The sequence below is a fragment of the Balaenoptera musculus genome, chromosome 19 (assembly GCF_009873245.2).
Source record: "Balaenoptera musculus isolate JJ_BM4_2016_0621 chromosome 19, mBalMus1.pri.v3, whole genome shotgun sequence".
Classification (NCBI taxonomy): domain Eukaryota; kingdom Metazoa; phylum Chordata; class Mammalia; order Artiodactyla; family Balaenopteridae; genus Balaenoptera; species Balaenoptera musculus.
In genome coordinates this window covers 16,977,654-16,990,052 of record NC_045803.1, presented here as the reverse complement: position 1 = coordinate 16,990,052, position 12,399 = coordinate 16,977,654, and positions in this window count along the sequence as shown.

Sequence of the window (12,399 nt, the reverse complement as noted above, 5' to 3'; positions counted from 1 at the left end):
TAGCAGTCACCACTTAAGTACCACTCCTACCCCCTGCGAACTTATAAACCAGGGTGAAAGACAGACATATCACCAGGCGATGACAGAATAGAGTGGTCCGATTTCTAATGGGGGAAACCTAGGGAGGTAGGTTGTAAGAGGCCAGACCCAATCTGGGGTATTATGGTCTACCAGAAAACTAGGGAGTCAGCAACCGTCAGTGAACTAGTTGGAATTTGGAATTTTGATTGTAGAGAGCTTCTGTAATAGGTATGGCTTGCCTCCTCTCCCCTCTACCCACCAAGTTCGAGATTTATTCATCATTCAACAAATACTTTCTGAGCACTTATGATGTACCAGGCAGTGTACTAGGAACTAGAGTCGCAACAGAGCAACATAAATAAGATCCCTTTCTCATAGAGCTTACATCTAGTAAGCTTCCCCACACTCTAGTGGGGAAGAAAACCATAAACAAATAGACCTCTAAATACATAATTACAGGGAATGGTGAATGTTATGAAGAAAAATAAAACAGGGTAATAAGCTACAGCAGTGCCAGTACTGGTCTACCACTAATAATAGTCTGCAACAAGATAAGGGCAGAAATTGCCAGTAGGTGCTTTAAAACTTATAGCAATTTGACATTGTTATGACATTCAAGTATTTGAAATAGACTTATCTTGTTGAACAGGGTATAGACCAAAAGGATCAGTCCATGACAGATTGGGAGATATCAAAAAACAGGTCCTACTACACAACCACAAATAGTTTGAGATGCACTGGGCTAGAGAGCAAAAGTCTAGAAGGTATATTGTTTAGGGTCATGCTAGCGGCTGTAACAAATAAACCCTACCATTTAGTAGTTCACAAAATAGAAGTTTATTTCTCACTCACAGAACCTGCCAATGTGGGCAAGGGATCCAGGCTCCTTCCACGTGGTGATTCCACCATCTCTTAAGGACTCAGAATTCTTTGAGTCCAGGCATAAGATGAGAATGGAAAACCCTCACATGTTTCTTAAAAGCCTTGACTTGAAAGTGAACCCTTGGGACTTCCCTGGTGGTCCAGTGGTAAAGAATCCGCCTTCCAGTGCAAGGGACGCAGGTTCGATCCCTGGCTGGGGAACTAATATCCCACATGCCTCAGGGCAACTAAGCCCTCAGGCCACAACTACTGAGCTTGCGTGCCTCAGTGAGGGAGCCCGTGTGCCACAAACTACAGAGCCTACGTGCCCTGGACCCCGCGTGCCACAACTACAGAGCCCATGCACCCTGGAGCCCGTGCACCACAACTAGAGAGAAGCCTGCGCACCTCAACCAAGGCCCCGCGTGCCGCAACTATGACCTGAGCCACAACTAAGACCCAATGCAGCCCAAAAAATAAAAAAAGAAAGTGAACACTTGTGCACTGTTGGTGGAATGTAAATTTGTAGAGCCACTATGGAAAACAGGATGGAAGCTCCTCAAACATTTAAAAATAGAACTACCATAGGAATCAGCAATCTCACTTCTGGGTGTATATCCAAAGGAAATAAAATTACTGTCTAAAAGAGATATCTGGACTCCCACATTCAATGCAGCATTATTCATAACAGCCAAGATATGGAAACGTCCTAAGTGTCCATCAACAGACTAAGGGATACAGAGGATTTGGTATCTATGTACAAAGGAATATTAAGCCATGAGAAATATGAACTCCTGCCATTTGCAACAATATGAATGAAACTTGATGGCATTATGCTAAGTGAAATAAGGCTGAGAAAAACAATACTGTATGATATCACTTATATGTGGAATCTAAAACAGCCAAACTCATAAGAACAGAAAGTAGAATGGTGGTTGCCAGGGACTGGGGGTGGGGGAAATAGGGACAGGCTGGTAAAAGGGTAAAAACTTTCAGTTATAAGATGAATAAGGTCTGAGGATCTAGTGTATAACATGGTGACTATGATTAACAATACTGTATTGTACACTTAAAATTTGCTAAGAGAGTAGATCTTAAGCATTCTCACCAAAAACAAAGACAAAAACAAAGGTGAGGTGATGTTATTTAACTTGATTGTGGTAATAACTTCACAATGATACATATATCAAATCACCATGTTGTACACTTTAAAATACATTACAATTTTTTGTCAATTGTACCTCAATAAAGCAGGGTAAAAAAAAAATTTTTTTTTAAATCAAGTTTTGGCCCTAAACTACCAACTATCACGTTTGCTCTCAGTCCACTGGACAGAACTAATCTCATGGCCTCAACTGAACACAGGGGCCTCTGGGAAATGTAGTCCTGGACTGGGCAGCCAATGGACATCTTTCTAAGATCTTCCTTGAGCTGAAGCCAAAGTGTGAGAGCTGTTCCAAGAACCGTGAGAACAGAGTTCCCACAGAGTGGGAATAGCAAGTGGAAAGGTCCATAAGCTGGAATGAGCTTGGCAATTCAAGGAACAAAAAGGAGGCCAATGTGACAGTAAGTAATGTCACACATCTCCCACTCTCCAAAATAGGTGGGGTTCTCTCTTTCTCCTGGTAAGAATCCTCATAGGTGCTTATGAAAGTCTCAAAGATGTCCCCCATTTCTACCTCTCCTGAAGAGGAAACTCAACACTGGTTCTCACAGATCTGCTCACAGGAATATTTTACAGACATACAGCTGCCCACCTGTAGGACCTCCCAACCCCCTCCATGCCTGGCTCTGTGTTGGGTGATGCTGGACACACAGCAGTGACCAAGACAGACCCCATCCCTGCCCTCAGGAAATCCACAGTCCAGTGGGAAAGGCCAACTCACCACCAGACAGGCCTGTGAGTTGTTCTTTCATTTATTCTTTCATTCAGCAAGTTTTTATTGTGCATCTATTGTTGTGCCAGGCACAGGGGACATATTACTGAACAAAACAAACCAAAAAATCCAACCTCATGGATCTCACATGTTGGTGGGGTGTGAAAGGTAATAAACATAGTAAGTAGTAAAATATTGAGAGTCCTGTGGGAAGAAGTAAAGCAGAGTAAGGATGATTGGAAGTACTGAAGATGAGGGAGGGGCTGTAGTTTTAAATAGGGAGGCAGGTAATGCTGACTTTTGATCTAAGTCTTGTAGGACTTAAGTGAGGAAACTAGGTACAGATATCTAGGTGAAGAGTGTCCCAGGCAGACGGAACTGCTAGTTCAAAGGCCTGGAGGGAGGAGCATGTCTGATATTTCTGAGATATAGTAAGGAGGACACTGTAGCCGAAATGCAGTGAGCAAGGCAGGGACTGGTTGGAGATGAAATCAGGGAGATAATGGAAAGTAAGACAGAAGAGAGCTTACTTTACTCCGAGTGACATGAACAGACTTTGAACAGATGAGTGACATGAGCTGACTCAGGTGTTACTGGCTCTCTATGACTCCGGAGGGGAGCAGACTGTAGGAGAAAAGTTACAGCGGGGAGACTACTGTGGAAGTCCAGATGGAAGGTGATGGAATATCGGGCCAGAGTAGGGGAAGTGGAAAAGGAAAAGTCTTGATGAATTTTAAAGGTACAGTAACAGGAATTACTGAAGCATAATATGAGCGTAAGAGGAAAAGAGGGATTTTTGGCCTCAGGAGCTGGAAGGACAGAGCTGCCCTTGTCTGAGCTGGAGAAGGAGGTGAGAAACAAGCCTGGGAGGTATAGTGTAGCAGCCATTATAAGTTTGAGGAATCATATTCTGGCTCAGAGATTGGTTCAGCAGTGGGCATGTGAGCCAATAAGACTTAAATAAATGGTTTACAGAGCTTATGGAAGCAGCCTATCTCTTCCATGTTAGTCTCTAAAACCACATCTTTCTCTCTCACCTCACAAGGGCAGGGGAAACCATTCTACAACCACATGAAAGAGCCTGGGGCTGCCAGGATGAAGGAGGAGCCAAGGAAGAAGCAAGTACTAGGAAGTGGAGCAGGAAACTGGGTCCTCCTCATCAGGATCATCATCATCATCATATCCACTGAGCAGTCAACTGTGTCAATCACGGTTCAAGGAGGTTATGCATATTATCTTATTTAAACCCCATGACAACACTGAAAAGTAGGTATTATTATTGTACCCAATTCATAAATGAGGAAACTGAGGCCAGGAAGATTGAGAGACTTGCCCAAGTTCACCCAGTCTGTAGGTGGCGGAGTCAGGATTCAAACCCAGTCAGTCACACTGCAGAGCATTTGCTTATAATAACTGCCTTCCAGTGTCTGAGCTACTGGATCACACCTCACCTAAATCAGTATGAACCAATACACACTTTAAAATCATGTGAACCACAATATTTCTTGTTTGGGGGCACTACTACTTTGAGTTTTCAGACATTTGTCATCAAAAAGAGGCTTACATGTGACAGTCCGGAGGAGGTTATCCAACCAGCCAGGAGGCTGAGCTTAGAGAATTCTAGCCTGGGAGGGCACATCTAAGTTAAAACCTAAGGACGAAGGGGAGGGGTCCAAGATGGCAGCATAGGAAGACTCTGAACCCACCTCCTCCCTTGGACACACCGAATATACACCTACATATAGAGAAATTCCTCCTAAAGAAGACCTGAGGGCTGATTGAATAGCTTCTGCACATAGAGGGACCACATAGAAATGTATAGGAAAGACAGAGAACCCCATGGGTTCTCTGGGAACCCATAGGAACCCCACCCCTGACATGGTAACCTGCAGTAGAGAGGGATATGACTGAAGGGCCTGAGTGCAGACTCACCCATCCTGGGACACAGGGAAAAAAAAAAAAAAAAACCAGCAGTTTAAAGGGCACTTGGACTATGCAGAAAGAAATCCAACTACTAACCTTAGAGTACCTGCCAAATGGGTGGGGAGCTGCTGGAACTCTCTCCAGGATTGAAGGTGCCAGCAAGTGCCACTGTTTGATCCCCCAGCCCACACGTGCTCCAGCTGCAGCTGTCCACCAAGGAGGCCCTGGCACAACATGCTCCAGTGTTTCCTCTGGCCCACGCTAGCCTCCAGCTAACTGCCAAGGACGCCAGCACAGAGTGCCCTGAGACTAACCCCAGCCCATGCCCACTTCTCCTCCAGCAAGCCTGCCAAAGCCACCTGGCACAGGCAGTCAACATGGGGGATGCTCCTTCACAAGGCTGTTCCTTCCAGACTGAGAGAGGTAGCTGGTTCATCTAATTCATAGAAACAAACATAGAAAGTCAAACAAAATGAGGAGACAGAGGGATATATTCTCCAAAAAAGAACAAGATAAAACCCCAGGGGAAAAAACCCTAATTAAATGGAGATAACTAATTTATCCAATAAAGACTTAAAAGCAATGGTCATAACAATGCTTACTGAACTCAGCAGAAGAATGGATGAACTCAGTGTGAACTTCAACAAAGAGTTAGAAAATGTAAGAAAGAACCAATCAGAGCTGAAAGATACAATAATTGAAATAAAAAATACACTAGAGGGAATCAGTAGCAGATCAGATGATACAGAACAGATAAGTGATCTGGAAGACAAAATAGTGGAAATCACCCAATCATATCAGCAAAAAGAAAAAAAATTTTTTTTAATGAGGAGGTTTTACGGGACCTCTGGGACAATATCAAACTTATTAACATTCACATTATGGGGGTCCCAGAAGGATGAGAGAGAGAGAAAGGGATGGAAAACTAATTTTAAGAAATAAGAGCCAAAATTGATCTTAACCTGCAGAAGGAAACAGACATCCAAGTCCAGGAATCATAGTCCCAAACAAGATGAACCCAAAGAGATCCACACCAAGACATATTATAATTAAAATGGCAAAAGTTAAAGACAAAGAGAGACTCAAAGTAAAAAAAAAACAAAAAATCCCAGTTAAAATCACCTCAAAAAATAGAATAAAATACCTAAGAATAAACTTAACCAAGGAGGTGAAAGACCCATACTCTGAAAACTATAAAACACTGATGAAACTGAAGATGATTCAAAAAAATAGAAAGATATTCCATGCTCTTGGATTGGAAGAATTAATATTAAAATAGCCATACTACCCAAAGCAATCTACAGATTTAATGCAATCTGTATCAAAAAACCTATGATGTTTTTCACAGAAATAAAACAAATAATCTTAAACTTTACATGCAACCACAAAAGACCCCAAGTTGCCAAAGCAATCCCAAGAAAAAAGAACAGAGCTGGCAGTGTAACCCTCCCAGACTTCAGACTATATTACAAAGCTACAGTAATCAAAACAGCAAAGTATTGGCATTAAAAAAAATAGACACATAGATCAATGGAACAGAATAGAGAGCCCAGAAATAAACCCACACACCTATGGTCAATTAATACAATATACAATGGAAAAAAGACAGTCTCTTCAACAAGCAGTCCTGGGAAAGCTGGATAGCCACATGTAAAACAATGAGATTAGAACATTCCCTCACAACATATACAAAAATAAACTCAAAATGGTTTAAAGAACTAAATGTAAGACCTGAAACCATAAAACTCCTAGAAGAGAACATAGGTGGAACACTCTTTGACATAAATCATAACAATATTTTCTTGGATCAGTCTCCTAATGCAAAAGAAATAAAAGCAAAAATAAACAAATGAACCTAATTAAACCTAAAAACTTTTGCACAGCAAAGGAAACCATCAAGAAAACAAAAATACAAGCTATGGAATGGGAGGAAATATTTGGAAATGATGAACTGACAAGGTGTTAATATCCAAAATATACAAACAGCTCATACAACTCAATATCAAAAAACAAACAAACAAACAAAAAGGCACAAAACCCAAACAATCCAACCAAAGAGTAGGCAGAAGACCTAAATAGACATTTTTCCAAAGAAGACATACAGATGGCTAACAGGCACATGAAAAGATGCTCAGCATCACTAATTATTAGAGAAATGCAAATCAAAACCATAGTGAGGGATCACCTCACATCGGTATGAAAGGCTATCATCAGAAAGTCTACAAATAACAAATGCTGGAGAGGATATGGAGAAAAGGGAACCCTCACACACTGTTGGTGGAAATGTAAATTAGTGCAGCCACTATGGAGAACAGCATGGAGGTTCCTTAAAAAACTAAAAATAAAACTACCATATGATCCAGAAATCTGTTGCATTTCTATATACTAATAATGAACTATCAAAAAGAGAAATGAAGAAAAAAATCCTATTTACAAAGGCATCAAAAAGTATAAAATACCTAGGAATAAATTTAACCAAGGAGGTAAAAAAAAAACTGTACTCTAAAAACTGTAAGACACTGAGGAAAAAAACTGAAGATGACACAAATAAAAGGAAAGATATACCATGCTCATGGATTGGAAGAATCAACATCATTAAAATGTCCTTACTACCCAAAGCAATCTACATGTTCAATGCAATCTCTATCAAATGCCAATGGCATTTTTCACATAACTAGAAAAAATAATCCTAAAATTTGTATAAAACCACCAAAGACCCCAAATAGCCAGTCTTGAGAAAGAAGAACAAAGCTGAAGGTATCATGCTCCTAGACTTGAAACTATACTACAAAGCTATTAATCAAAACAGCTATGGTGCTGGTAGAAAAACAGACACATATCAATGGAACAAAATAGAGAGCACAGAAATAAACCCACCCTCATATGGTCAATTAATCTACAACAAAGGAGGCAAGAAAATACAATGGGGAAAACACAGTCTCTTCGATAAATGGTGTTGGAAAAATTGTACAGCTACATGCAAAGGAATGAAAATGACCACTTTCTTATACCATATATAAAAATAAACTCAAAATGGATTAAAGACTTAAATGTAAGACCTGAAATCATAAAACACCTAGAAGAAAACATAGACAGTACACTCTTGACATCAGTCAGCAATATTTTTTTTGGTGTCTCCTCAGGCAAGGGAAACAAAAGCAAAAATAAACAAGTGGGACTACATCAAACTAAAAAGCTTTGCACAACAAAGGAATCCACCAAAAGCACAAAAAGGCAAACTACTGAATGAAAGAAGATATTTGCAAAACAATATATCCAACATGGGGTTGATATACAAAATATACAAAGAACTCATACAATTCAATATCAAAATAACAAACAACCCAATTTAAAAAGTGGGTCAGGGACTCTCCTGGTGGCATAGTGGTTAAGAATCTGCCTGCCAATGCAGGGGACATGGGTTCAAGCCCTGGTCTGGGAAGATCCCACATGCCGCGAGGCAACGAAGTCCACGTGCCACAACTACTGAGCCTCTGCTCTAGAGCCCACGAGCCACAACTACTGAGCCCACGTGCCACAACTACTGAAGCCCGTGCACCTAGAGCTTGTGCTCCACAACAAGAGAAGCCACTGCAATGAGAAGCCCGTGCACCGCAACAAAGAGTAGCCCCCGCTTGCCATTACTAGAGAAAGGCCGCGCGCAGCAACTAAGACCCAACGTAGCCAAAAATAAATAAATAAATAAAAATAAATAAATAAATTTATAAAAAGTGGGTCAAAGATCTGAATAGAAATTTTTCCAAAGAAGACATACAGATGGCTAACGGGCACATGAAAATATGCTCAACATCAGGGAAATGCAAATCAAAACCGAAATGAGATATCACCTCACACCTGTCAGAATGGCTGTTATCAAAAAGACAAAAAACATATGCTGGAGAGGATGTAGAAAAAAGAGAACTCTTTGATGCGAATGTAAATTGGTAAAGCCACTATGGAAAACAGTATGGAGGTTCCCCACAAATTTAAAAGTACAACTACCATATGATCCAGCAATTCCAATTCTGGGTATTTATCTGAAGAAGATGAAAACACTAATTTGAAAAGATATATGTATCCCTATTTTCACTGAAGCAGTACTTACAATAGACAAGATACAGAAGCAACCCAGGTATCCATCCATAGATTAACAGATAAAGAAGATAAAGGAAATGTGATACACACGTGCGTGCACACACACACACACACACACAAATTAGAATATTACTCAGCTGTAAAAAATGAATTCCTGGGACTTCCCTTGGAAGTGGTTAAGAATCTGCCTGCCAATGCAGGGGACATGGGTTTGAGCCCTGGTCTGGGAAGATCCCACATGCGGCGGAGCAACTAAGTCCGCACGCCACAACTACTGACCCTGTGCTCTGGAGCCTGCGAGCCACAACTACTGAGCCCGTGAGCCACAACTACTGAAGCCCGCGCACCTAGAGCCTGTGCTCCACAACAAGAGAAGCCACCACAATGAGAAGCACGGGCACCACAACGAAGAGTAGCCCCCGCTCACCGCAACTAGAGATAGCCCACGCGCAGCAACGAAGACCCAACGCAGCCAAAAATAAATTTAAAAAAAAATGAATTCCTGCCATTTGCAGCAACATGCATTAACCTGCAGGGTATTATGCTAAGTGAAATAAATCCGACAGAGAAAAACAAACACTATGATTTCACTTTTATGTGGAATTTTTAAAAACAAAACAAATGAACAAACAAAACAAAACAAAAACAGATTCTTAGATACAGAGAACAAAATGGTGGTCCCCAGTGGGACCTGGTGGGGGAACAGATGAAATAAGTGGAAGAGATTAAGAGATATAAACTTCCTGCTATAAAATAAATAAGTCATGGGGGTGTAATGCACAGCATATGGAATCTAGCCAATAATATGGTAACAACTTTGTATGGTGAAAGATAGTAACTGGACTTATTGTGACGATCATTTCATAATGTATAAAAATATCAAATCATTATATTGTATACCTGAAACTAACATAATAGTGTATGTTAATTATAATTCAATTTGTTTTTTTTCTTGCCACGCTTTGCAGCTTGTGGGATTTTAGTTCCCCAACCAGGGATTGAACCCGGGCCCTTGGCAGTGAGAGCATGGAGTCCTAACCATGGGACCGCCAGGGAATTCCCTATAATTCAAATTTTAAATAAATAAATAAATAAAGGGGGAAGATCTAAAGGATGAGGAGGAGGTAGCCTTTGAAGATAAGAAAGAAGGGTAATTGAGTTAGGGGGGCACAACAGGAATAAAAGCTCAGATGTGAGAGGGAGAGAGTCTTGACAGGTACTGTCCCAATGAGAACACTGCTTTCCTCTCTGGAATGGTCTTAACCTAGGGATAAGTTCCCTCCATTCAGCCCGATCATTACCTCCACCAGCCCCCTGCAGTGCTTCAGTCCTATCATCCCCTGCCCTGGTTCCATGCCCTGGCCTCGGTATCCTCCTTGTATCAGGGTTCAATCAGAGAGGCTGAACCACTAGGGGAGATATATCAGACAGATAGATCAATAGATAGATAAACAGGGATTTGATTTTATACAACTGGTGGAGTCATTAAGCAGTCCTTAATATTGGTGTCTTAGTGTCTGATACTGGCACTCGAAGTGCACAGGGCAGGCTGTTGTTAGGAAGGGAAGACAGATGTAAAATGGGGGGAAGCTAGGACAAGCTGGAACAAGCTTGCCTCTGACCTTGTTGGTATGAGCAGCCACAGGAGAAGCTGTAGCTCAACACACATATGGCCCAGGAGTTGGAGGAGTTGAAGGAAGAGCCAGGAGAAGGTGAAACAATTGCTGGCCTGGCTGCTGCCCTATGCAAACATGATGAGCCAGCAGCCAGCCAGTGACAACCGGTGTGATCTACAAAACGGCAGCTGCTTCGCTTCTCCCCTCCAAATCTTGCCCAAGATCTCTTCCGGCCCATCATAATTGGACACAGAAGGTGATTCTAGGAAGTAGTTCATTCAACCTAGTCAAGTGGACACATTACAAAGCCACCATACAGAGACTGGAGGAGAGTGGGGAGAAGATGGTTAGTGGTTGCTGGGGAGATGGTCACATGACCATCTCTGCTCTCTCTTAGGTATCTTGAGAGGATGTGCCTAATAATCCCTACTGGCTTTTTTTAGCGTTGGAGGCGAAACTGCTGGCAATTATTTCTTATTTGGCTTTAACTTTTTATCCAAAACAGATACAGAATCCTTTTATATTTATATATAATTATATAGCTTGAGTCAAGGTGCATCTGATTAACTGCCATTAGTTTATGGTTATAGATATTCATTAAACAATATTCCAGCTTTCGGCCAATTCTTTTGTTTAACAGACTTTATTTTTTTGTGAGCAGTCTTATGCTTAGAGAAAAACCACACAAAAAATAAAGTTCCCATCTACGTCCCCTCCCTCCACACACATTTTCCCCTATTATTACCATCTTGCAGGAGGATGGTACCTTTGTTACCATTGATGATCAAGAGTGAAACACTATTCCTAACCAGAATCCATTACCTTACGTTAGGGCTCACTCTGTGTTGTACAGTTCTATGGCTTTTTACAAATGCATAATATGACATATCCATCATTACAGTATCATACAAAATAGTTTCACCCTCCTAAAAAATCACGCTTTGTGTTTCACCTTTTCATCCTTACTCCCCACCCCTGGCCACTACCATCTTTTTACTGATCTCTATAGTTTTGCCTTTTCCACAATGCCACATAGTTGCAATCATACAGCATATGGCCTTTTCAGATTGTCTTCCAAAGCGGCTTTATCATTTTGCATTCCCACCAGCAATGAATGAGAGCTCCTATTGCTCCACATCCTCAGCAGCATTTGGTGTTGTCACTGTCTTGGATTTTAGACATTCTAATAGGTATGTAGAGGTATCCCATTATTGTTTTAATGTGCAGCTCACTGATGACCTATGACGTTGAACAACTTTTCATATGCCTATTTGCATATATCTGTATATCATCTTTGGTGAGACATCAGCTCATAATTTTTGTCCATTTTTAAATTGGATTATTTATTTTCCTATGGTTGAGTTTTTTTGTTTGTTTTTTTTTTAAATTTATTTATTTATTTTTATATTTATTTTTGGCTGTGTTGGGTCTTCGTTTCTGTGCAAGGGCTTTCTCTAGTTGCGGCAAGCGGGGGCCACTCTTCATTGCAGTGCGCGGGCCTCTCACTATCGCGGCCTCTCTTGTTGCGGAGCGCAGGCTCAGTAGTTGTGGCTCGCGGGCCCAGTTGCTCCGCGGCATGTGGGATCTTCCCAGACCAGGGCTCGAACCCGTGTCCCCTGCATTGGCAGGCAGATTCTCAACCACTGCGCCACCAGGGAAGCCCTATGGTTGAGTTTTAAGAGTTCTTTGCATATTTTGGATACTCGTCAATAATCAGATATGTGTTTTGCAAATATTTTCTCGCAGTCTGTGACTTGTCTTTTCATTCCTTTAACAGCCAATACTTTCTAACGCCCCTTGAAAGGCTCAGAGGCCCTTGGCAAACATGCTAACTGATTTTTTTTTTTTAAACAGCAAAACAACCCACAAAGGTTGGAAGGGTGGAGATGTTTGAGAGAAATGGAAACTTGAGAAATCAGGATGGTGGAGTAGCAGCTGCTAGTCTTTCTTCCAGGAAGCCCACCTGGATTACATCAGCCCCTGGCACCCTCTTCTGCATCTCAGCC